The sequence below is a fragment of the Notolepis coatsorum genome, assembly GCF_963971535.1.
Source record: "Notolepis coatsorum genome assembly, chromosome: 11".
NCBI lineage: Eukaryota > Metazoa > Chordata > Actinopteri > Aulopiformes > Paralepididae > Notolepis > Notolepis coatsorum.
In genome coordinates this window covers 4495344-4505974 of record NC_140175.1, presented here as the reverse complement: position 1 = coordinate 4505974, position 10631 = coordinate 4495344, and positions in this window count along the sequence as shown.

Below are 10631 nucleotides of genomic sequence, written 5' to 3'. Positions count from 1 at the left end.
TACAATGCAGAAATGGGATGAGGTACAACTTAGGGTAAGGTGCAATGAGGTATGAGTTGTAGTGCAAATGTCTTTACCAATATATATAAAGTGTGTTAAAGTGTCTAAAGTGACTGCTGCCAACATCACCTAACTCCCTCTCTGCTTACTGTTACTGTATCATAATGCATTTATTTTGCCATTGCTATACCCTACCTAATTTTTGTTTTATTTGTTTCTGTTTGTGTATCCAACCAGAGTGCAAATAAACACTATAACAATAAAATGCAACAGTAATATACAATGTACAGGTGATTGATTGATTGATTGATTGAATTGAATTGATTGATTGAACACATTGATGTGGCATAATTGCGAAACGTGTTTAGTCCCTTGTTTGAGCCGAATCTGGGTTTAACATGATTTGTGGAGCTCCCTCTGGTGTTGTGATTGTGGTATTCACTGACCTTTGGGAAGTATTTTGACATGTACATGGGTACCTTGGTCGTGTAGTGTATCTTGTAGACCAGGCCCATTGCAAGTTGCTGTACTCTGTCGTCTACTCGTGAGGTTCAAATAACAAACTCAGCAAGACCGACGGCTTCTCAGTTACAGTGGGTGACAATATTGTCACAAGGAAAGATGAAATTACCTACCTGGGGTCCATCCTAGAGGCTAATCTCTCCTGTGACAAAATGGCATCCAATGTAATAAAAAAAGTCAACCAACGAACTCGATTCTTGTACCGGATCTCCTCTCTGGTAAACAAGAACACCCTGAAGACTCTGGCAGGAGCACTCATTCAGGGGTACTACGACTATGCTTGCACCTCATGGTACCAAAGCACCTCAAAGGCGCTAAAAACAAAATTACAAACATCTCAAAACAAACTGGTCAGACTACTGCTTGACCTTACTCCTAGAACCCACCTCACCCCTGCCCACTTCGACAACCTAGGATGGCTTAGAGTAGACGACAGAGTACAACAACTTGCAATGGGCCTGGTCTACAAGATACACTACACGACCAAGGTACCCATGTACATGTCAAAATACTTCCCAAAGGTCAGTGAATACCACGATCACAACACCAGAGGGAGCTCCACAAATCATGTCAAACCCAGATTCGGCTCAAATAAGGGACTAAACACGTTTCGCAATTATGCCACATCAATGTGGAACGCCCTACCCAAAGCTGTAAAGGAATGTGGATCACTACCCACTTTCAAAACCTCTCTCAAGGGACACCTACGGGAGACTGCAATTCAACACTGGCCCCTGTAAATATCCTAACCCAATCATTCCAACCCCCTCCAATGTACAGTCATTTACCTAGTATGGTTTTGTCAATAGTTCAATGTACAATTGTGTTTGTTTGTACAGTGTCTCCTCCCCCCCCCCCCTCAATGTACAGTGTTACTTGTTTATACAGTGTGCCCCCCGCCCCCCCCCCCCCCCCCCCAACCACCTCCAATGTAAATTACCCAGTATGGTTGTCAATATCCCAATGTACCCAACCCCCCCCACCCAACCTCCAATGTACAGTTTCTACGTCAAATGTATATACTCCCTTTTCTTGACTCCTTCTGTATCACAAACAGTACTGTATTTGCAAATCTGGTATGTCATAAATGTATAGATGTAGCAGTACTGACTATCTGTATGTCATGTATGTCATATATGTCTATATGAATTGAAAATGGGGGACCCTGATGGAAACAAGACAAACGTCTTTCTCAGGTCTGCATCCCCTTAACAATTGTATGTATTGAGCCGTACTGTATTGTACCCATTCTGCAATCTGTTAAATAAAGTTTTCATTCATTCATTCATTCAGGTGGGTTCTAGGAGTAAGGTCAAGCAGTAGTCTGACCAGTTTGTTTTGAGATGTTTGTAATTTTGTTTTTAGCGCCTTTGAGGTGCTTTGGTACCATGAGGTGCAAGCATAGTCGTAGTACCCTTGAATGAGTGCTCCTGCCAGAGTCTTCAGGGTATTCTTGTTTACCAGTGAGGAGATCCGGTACAAGAATCGAGTTCGTTGGTTGACTTTTTTTTTATTACATTGGATGCCATTTTGTCACAGGACAGATTTGCCTCTAGGATGGAACCCAGGTAGGTAATATCTTCTTTCCTTGTGACAATATTGTCACCCACTGCAACTGAGAAGCCGTCGGTCTTGCTGAGTTTGTTATTTGAACCGAAGAGAATGGACTCTGTTTTGCCCATGTGTAATGATAGTTATCAGCGAGCCATATGCAGATTTTGCCTAGTTCCGTGCTGAGGGTTTTTTCAACCTGTAACTTGTTCATGTCAGAGACCAGCAGGGCTGAGTCGTCCGCAAACAGGAACAAGTTGCAGTCACAAGCTGACGACATGTCATTTGCATAAATTAGGAACAGTAGCGGACCTAGTATGCTTCCTTGTGGAACACCACAGCTTACTGTGAGGGGGGGGGGGGGGGGGGGGTAGGGTACCGTTTACCTCCACCATCTGCTCTCTCCCCTCCAGGTAGGATTGCATCCAGCTCACTGATAGACGACATGACACAAGCTGACGACATGACATTTGCATAAATTAGGAACAGTAAAGGTCCTAGTATGCTTCCTTCCTCTATCTCTCAAACCTTTATTTAAACTCGAAAGGCAACAGAGGTTTCCCTCATTTACAGTCACTCACATAGAGTATACATACAGAAATAAGCCACAAAAAAAAGCATAGAAAATCATAACAATAAAACAACAAGACGAGGCAAAAAGCAAAGGATAACAAATCAATTAAAACACGTACGGGCGCTCAAGTAGCACACCACGTACTGCCTCCGTCGCAACACGGCCGTCCCGGGTTCGACTCCCGGACCCGGCGACCTTTGCCGAATGTCTTCCCCCTGTCTATCTCCTATTCTTCCTCTCTCTCTCTCTCTACCGGACTGCCCGGTAGTAAAAAGCCAATAAAAATCGACCAAAAACATATTTAAAAAAAAAAAACTTTGAAGGTTGAAGATAAAGGTTTTAAACTCTGCAACAGAGGGGAGAATCTCAAGCTTTAAGGACTGTTGGAGTTCATTCCATGAGCTAGAGGCATCATAGCTAAATGCAGATTTACCCTGTTCTGAGCAAACTCGAGGGACCTTAAGGACCAGCCAGTCACTAGAACAAGTTCCATAGGTTCCAAAATTCCATTACAATGAATGAATGATTGAATGAATGAAAACTTTATTTAAGAGATTGCAGAATGGGTACAATACAGTACGGCTCAATACACACAATTGTTAAGGGGATGCAGACCAGAGAAAGACGTTTGTCTTGTTTACATCAGGGTCCCCCATTTTCAATTAATTGTGACATTTATGACATACACAACATACATGACATACAGGTATATAGTACTGTTACATTTGTGATATATGTAACGGTTGTGACAACGTCACCTCAAACTTCGATGCCCCGAGTGGGAGTCGAACCCCGGTCTCCCACACCACAGGCAGCAACACAGACCGCTATACCAAGAGGTGAATTCACTACTTTGCAACGTGTCTATCTGTCTTTGAGGATGTGAGAGTGAGTTTAACCCATAGCACCGCTACTCACCCCAGCCCTTCTTGACTGCGCTTCACGATACCATCCGTTACATATATATGATATGCAAATATACAGTACTGTTACCCATAGATCCTAACAGAGAATATATACATATGATGGGGAGGAGACTGTACATTAGGAGGGGGGGGGGGGGTGGGAGAAAAATATATACATACGGTGGGGAGAGAATTTATACATACGGTGGGGAGGAGACTGTCTATTAGGAGGGGGTGGGGTTTGGACATTTACGGTGGCCAGTTTCGAATTGCAGCCTCCCGTAGGTGCTCTTTAAGAGCGGTTTTGAAAGTGGGTAGGGATTCACATCTTTTTACGGCTGTGGGTACGTTCCACATTGTTGTGGCATAATTGCGAAATGTCCCTTGTTTGTGCCGAATCTGGGTTGCACATGATTTGTGGAACTCCCTCTGGTGTTGTGGGCGTGGTATTCACTGACCTTTGGGAAGTATTTAGACATGTACATGGGTAGGCCTACCTGTGTGGTGTAGTGTATCTTGTAGACCAGGCCCATTGCAAGTTGCTGTACTCTGTACGCTGCTGTACAATAATGATGTAGTATAAGGAGGCTGCTTACCGTCCGACACGACGGACGGAATGCCCCTTTGTAAAACACGGAGGGGGAATGTCATAATTGTCCACTGCATGGTGATTTAATTGGATCATTCACCCAATAGTGATGTCATGCAGTCCGTCAAGTGAACAGTAGTTGGGGCTGTTGGCTGAATGCATGTCTCTCCAGTCTCCACCACAGGATGGCACCATAGATCAGGGTTCTATTCTCTGACTGGTCAGTGGTGAATCCAGTTTGTATACACACAATGTCCGAAGTTTGGAAATAGGGAAAACATACACACAAAAAGACATTTGTAGAAAATATATAGAAAGCATATAATTTAATGGTATGTAGCCTAGTGCAATTATACAGCTCAGTAGGCTACTCAGTAGTAGTATATTATTATTATTATTATTATTATTATTATTATTATTATTATTATTATTATTATTATTATTATTATTATTATTATTATTATTATTATTATTATTATTATTATTATTATTATTATTATTATTATTATTATTATTATTATTGTTATTATTATTATTATTATTATTATTATTATTATTATTATTATTATTATTATTATTATTATTATTATTATTATTATTATTATTATTATTATTAGTAGTAGTAGTAGTAGTAGTAGTAGTAGTAGTGGTGGTGGTAGTAGTAGTAGTATATAATAATAATAATAATAATAATAATAATAATAATAATAATAATAATAATAATAATAATAATAATAATAATAATAATAATAATAATAGTAGTAGTAGTAGTAGTAGTAGTAGTAGTGGTAGTAGTAGTAGTAGTAGTAGTAGTAGTAGTAGTAGTAGTAGTAGTAGTAGTAGTAGTAGTAATAATAATAATAGTAGTAGTAGTAGTAGTAGTAGTAGTAATAATAATAATAGTAGTAGTAGTAGTAGTAGTAGTAGTAATAATAATAATAATAGTAGTAGTAGTAGTAGTAGTAGTAGTAGTAGTAGTAGTAGTAGTAGTAGTAGTAATAGTAATAGTAGTAGTAGTAGTAGTAGTAGTAGTAGTAGTAGTAGTAGTAGTAGTAGTAGTAGTAGTAGTAGTAGTAGTAGTAATAGTAATCAATAAAGGAATATCTTATCTTATCTTCTTGAATGATCTTTTCCCCCCTTCTTTTTCAGTTTTTCTCCCCTCCCAATGTTAGTCATTATGCCAATTCCCAATCCCCTTCCTGGTCGTTGCGCACTCTACCCCCTACCGTCGGTCCGGGAGGGCGGAGACTATCACATGCTTCCTCCGACACATGTGTAGCCAGTTCACCGCTTCTTTTCACCTGGCAGCGCGGACTCTCACTGGGAGAGTGTAACGTGTGGAAGGTCACACTACCTCTCCCAGATCCTTCCCTTGCTGTGCAGGCGCCCCGACCGAACTGTAGGAGTCGCTGTTTACAACGACCAGGAGGATCCACCCTCACCGGCTTCCCACCCGCTCACTCTGCCAATCGAGCCAGTGTGACTGCCGGCCAAGCTGGAGGCAACGCTGACAGCCGGATTCGATACCAGTGTCTCTTGTGTTGGTGACAAGCGCTTAGTCCGCTGCGCCACCCAGCCGCCTATCTTATCTTATCTTAGTAGTAGTAGTATTAATAATAGTGGTAGTAGTAGTTGTAGTGATATGCAGTAGGGACTATATAATGCCGGTGCACAACCCGGACGATATATGTGGGTGCACCAGACCAGTATGTATATGTGGGTGCACCAGTATGTATGTATGTATGTATGTATGTATGTATGTATGTATGTATGTATGTATGTATGTATGTATGTATGTATGTATGTATGTATGTATGTATGTATGTATGTATGTATGTAAGCGGTTATGTCAAGGGAGTAAACTTGAGTCCAGTCTACAACTAAGTGTCTTCATTGTCTCGATAACACTTCAGTAGTAGTAGTAGTAATAGTAGTAGTAGTAGTACCTCCATTAGGCTCGCCCCCTCGATAGATGCCTTCAAATCGAGGCTCAAAACCCACTTCTACCTACTAGCCTTTCCCGTTCACTGACTCATGCCCTGTTTTTCTATGTGTTTGCCTGTGTGCCCTCCCATAAAACGGAGTGTGATTGTTGTCTATATGTATCTTGTGTATCATATACCCTCTGTACAGCACTTTGGTTGACACGCGTCATGTGAAATGTGCTTTATAAATAAATCTGATTGATTGAGTAGTAGTAGTAGTAGTAGTAGTAGTAGTAGTAGTAGTAGTAGTAGTAGTAGTAGTAGTAGTAGTAATAGTAGTAGTAGTAGTAGTAGTAGTAGTAGTAGTAGTAGTAATAGTAATAGTAGTAGTAGTAGTAGTAGTAGTAGTAGTAGTAGTAGTAGTAGTAGTAGTAGTAGTAGTAGTAGTAGTAGCAATAGTAGTAGTAGCAGTAGTAGTAGCAGTAGCAGTAGCAGTAGTAGTAGCAGTAGTAGCAGTAGCAGTAGTAGTAGCAGTAGTAGTAGTAATAGCAGTAGTAGTAGTAGCAGTAGTAGTAGTAGCAGTAGTAGTAGTAGTAGTAGTAGTAGTAGTAGTAGTAGTAGTAGTAGTAGTAGTAGTAGTAGCAGTAGTAGTAGTAGTAGTAGTAGTAGTAGTAGTAATAGTAGTAGTAGTAGTAGTAGTAGTAGTAGTAGTAGTAGTAGTAGTAGTAGTAGTAGTAGTAATAGTAGTAGTAGCAGTAGCAGTAGTAGTAGTAGTAGTAGTAGTAGTAGTAGTAGTAGTAGTAGTAGTAGTAGTAGTAGTAGTAGTAGTAGTAGTAGTAGTAATAGTAGTAGTATAGTAGTACAGCTAGTTTGACTAGCAGTAAATGACACATGTCATGACCAGTGGAAACAGGGTTCTGACCTAATGGCTGAGCTCAGTGTTCCCTCGTTTAATACGTTTTCACCCATTTCACTGACATTTTCTTCCCAGTTCTACTGAACGCGACCGCGGTGGTGGTACACTCAGGAAGTTCAGGCAACAGTCTCCAAGTTCTCGAGGATCGCCTGAACGCACCACGAGAGTTCACCACAAAGACCATACCCAAGAACGCGATGGGCTTCTTCCCTTTACTCCACCGTGTCTCCCAGAGAGACCGGGGTTTCTCCATTATTTGATTTTTTATTTGTCTCGAACATAGAAACATAAAACAACAAGTTTAAAAAACAAAAAGGTAAATAGTCAAAGACTATTTCCATATGTAGAAGGGTGGATTATCCCTACTTCATGAGAGTAGATGTGAACTGTCACCAGATAGTGGGAACACAGCAGATCTGGGTCCGGCTGAGTCCCCGACTGTAGTGTAGGAGTATTATAATTGGGATTTAGCAGAGGGAGCGAATGGGCCCTAGGGTTTACTAACCTAGGGGTGATGCGCTGGTCCTTCTTGCCCTCCAGGGCGACTTACAGTCATTCCCCAAACACCCACACTTCCCCTAATACTTCCCACACCCTCTCACACCCGGTGGCAGTAGTGATAGATGATATAATCTCTCCCCAAAGCAGTACCTTTCCTTGTTAACGAGCGGAGACCTGTCCAGAACACCTGCCCCAATGATACATAGGCTGTGGATAAGAAGGGGTTAAGCAGTAATGCACATTAATCGAAAGAAAGGGGTTAAACAATAATGCACATTAATTGACACACACACAGTGATCCCATTTGTACGCCTCTCCTTTTATATAAGTTGGGCATGCATTCAATACACGGCACAATGCATGGCACTTAGATCTTACACTCTACGGTAATGAAACAGGTCCCCGTAAGGGTTAATATACTTTTCATTCACCCGTAGGGAGAGAGAGGGGATAATGGCGAGCTCCGCGAGCTATTCAATGGGAAAGATTATTAATATACATAAGTTATTGATTCCACCAATCCAGTCCGATTTGGACTTTGGGATTTTTTTTTACCAAGAGGTATTACTTTTCTGAACACCCCTCAAGATGAATGACATATTTACCTTCCAGAAAAATATATTTTCCCATCTCAGGCATGAAATCTCTATTATTTTTGGTCATTATTGTATGATATGGACACCATTATTCTTCAACCCCGTTACGGACACTCTGGAAGCTCTCTGAATAAGATTAAAACATGTATTTGTACAGGCGGTTAGGTGGCCGAGCGGAGATTGCGTTCGTCACCAGCCCCGGAGCTGAGCTGGATTTGCCTGTTCGAATCCAGCTCACAGCTCCGGGGTTGTCACCAGCTTGGCTGGCCGTCTGCACTGATACAATTGGCTGTATCAGAGGGTGGGAGAAGCTGGCGGGGTGGGTCCGGGTCGTTGTAAACAGCGACTCCTACAGTTCGGTCGGGGCGCCTGCTAAGCGCGGATTGGACGTGAGGGGGATAGTGTGGTCCTCCCACACGCTACGCCCTCTCAATGAGAATCCGCGCTGCCAGGTGAAAAGAAGCGGTGATTGGCTGGACGTGTGTCGGAGGAAGCACGTGGTAGCCTCCACTCTCCCAGATGATCTGACTGTGGGGGGTAAGTGCGCAGCGACCAGGAAGGGACTGGGAATTGGCATACGACTAACATTGGGATGGGAGAAAAAATCGGAGGAAAATGGAGTGGGAAAAAGACCAATAAAAAAAAAAACATGTATTTGTGCTAAAGTCAACATTTCCATAATAATTAGATGTCCTTCACACCATTTCTATAATTGCTCGTCTAAAAATTACGTAAAATCCTACACTTTTGCTATTCTGAACCCTGAAATTTGCCTTTTTTTGACAGCGGCCACAAGCTCTTTCATCAGAAATGTGATTTGACCTCAGATTTTGAACTAAAATATTCGATATTCTTATGTTTGCTCTAAATGTTTCAGACAAAATTATTCAAAAGTTGAATTTGTTTTTCATAAACTTAAAGAAATAATTAATATACGTATACTACATTTATAATGATTCAAATGGTGATTTCATTGGATGTTTACTGTTAATGCTTGTGTGTCTAATTTGATGTTATGTATATAAAAAAAATACAAAAATACAAAAAAAATACAAAATAATAAACATGTAGCTGTAACAGGGTTGAGTCTAGGGTAACACGTGAGCACACACACACAGCAACATGCACATTACAATTAATATGTATGTGGCATAAGCATGTTGAAAAAGCTCAATAATTAATTGAACTATTATTGTATAACTTCAAAATCAGTGTTAAAATCACAACCCTGTTACAATCTCACAACCCTGTTACATTCAAACATTACATTCAAACGTAACGGGGTTGAGTGTAACAGGGTTGTGATTTTTTGCACAAAATGGTTGCTACTCCACATGTGGTGAATACCAGGAGAGCACATGGCATGCATGATATTAAGAAAGCATCTAAAAATGTTTTATAACAAAGATCATATTCACAAGTAATAGTTTGCTATATTTTTTTCAAGTAACGGTGTTGAGTAATTATGCTTGACTACCATAATATTACATGATAAATGACTGAAAACATAGTACAATGAGGTAGCTACTTGCCTGTTTCTGGTGTTGTGTTCTCCAAAAGACTTCAAAGTTGTCACTTCCTGTTTCACATGCTTCTATGGGGGGGGGGGGGCAAAAAAATAAAAATCTCAGAGCGTTTCCCTGAGTCTCGCAACTGCCGCGGCTCGCATGAGAGAGAGAGAGAGAGAGAGAGAGAGAGAGAGAGAGAGAGAGAGAGAGAGAGAGAGAGACGCCCGCGAGAGAGAGAGAGAGAGAGAGAGAGAGAGAGAGAGAGAGAGAGAGAGAGAGAGAGACTCCAGCTCACTGCACTGCCGCGGAGAGAGAGAGAGAGAGAGAGAGAGAGAGAGAGAGAGAGAGAGAGAGAGAGAGACTCCAGCTCACTGCCGCGGAGAGAATTACATTTGTTTTTCTTGCAGTTTTATTAAAAGTCACTCCTCATCTCCAGTAGGCAAAAAAATGCAACATTATCGCCACCCACCTGTCCTGATGGTCTGCCCAATTCTCAAAATCTGCATGTCACAGAAGTAGTCCCCGCAGCAAGTTGCTTCGCCTTCTTTGTAAAATCAAAATTGGTTAGAAGGCTTACTTCTTTGATATTCCGTTTAACTTTCGACATTATCCTGTATGCGTCTATTTGTGCCTGCAGAGTGCAGACTGCAGTGCAGCGCCGCCACGCTCCGAATGGTAAACGCAAGAATAGCATGCATGTTGCATGCGTATTACGAGTAGGGTATATCTGCAGTGCCGCAACCCCATAGATTTATGCTATTGTCTATTACGGTGAATTTGTGCGCAAATCATTAATACATCAAAATAGCCTAATTTTATTATTATACACGATGATGACGATACCGAAAATTACAGAAAAATTTGAAATGCATGGCAAAAATAGCATTTATTGTCAGTATTTTAGAGACCCCCCAAAAATTCACAAATCATGTTTTCAGGGGAGCTGATGTCTGATCTAAGGGAGCCATGGCTCACCGAGCTCCCCCATGATTCGCACCCAGCATACGTGCTGTCTGCACAACTTAACCACACAACACATGTAAC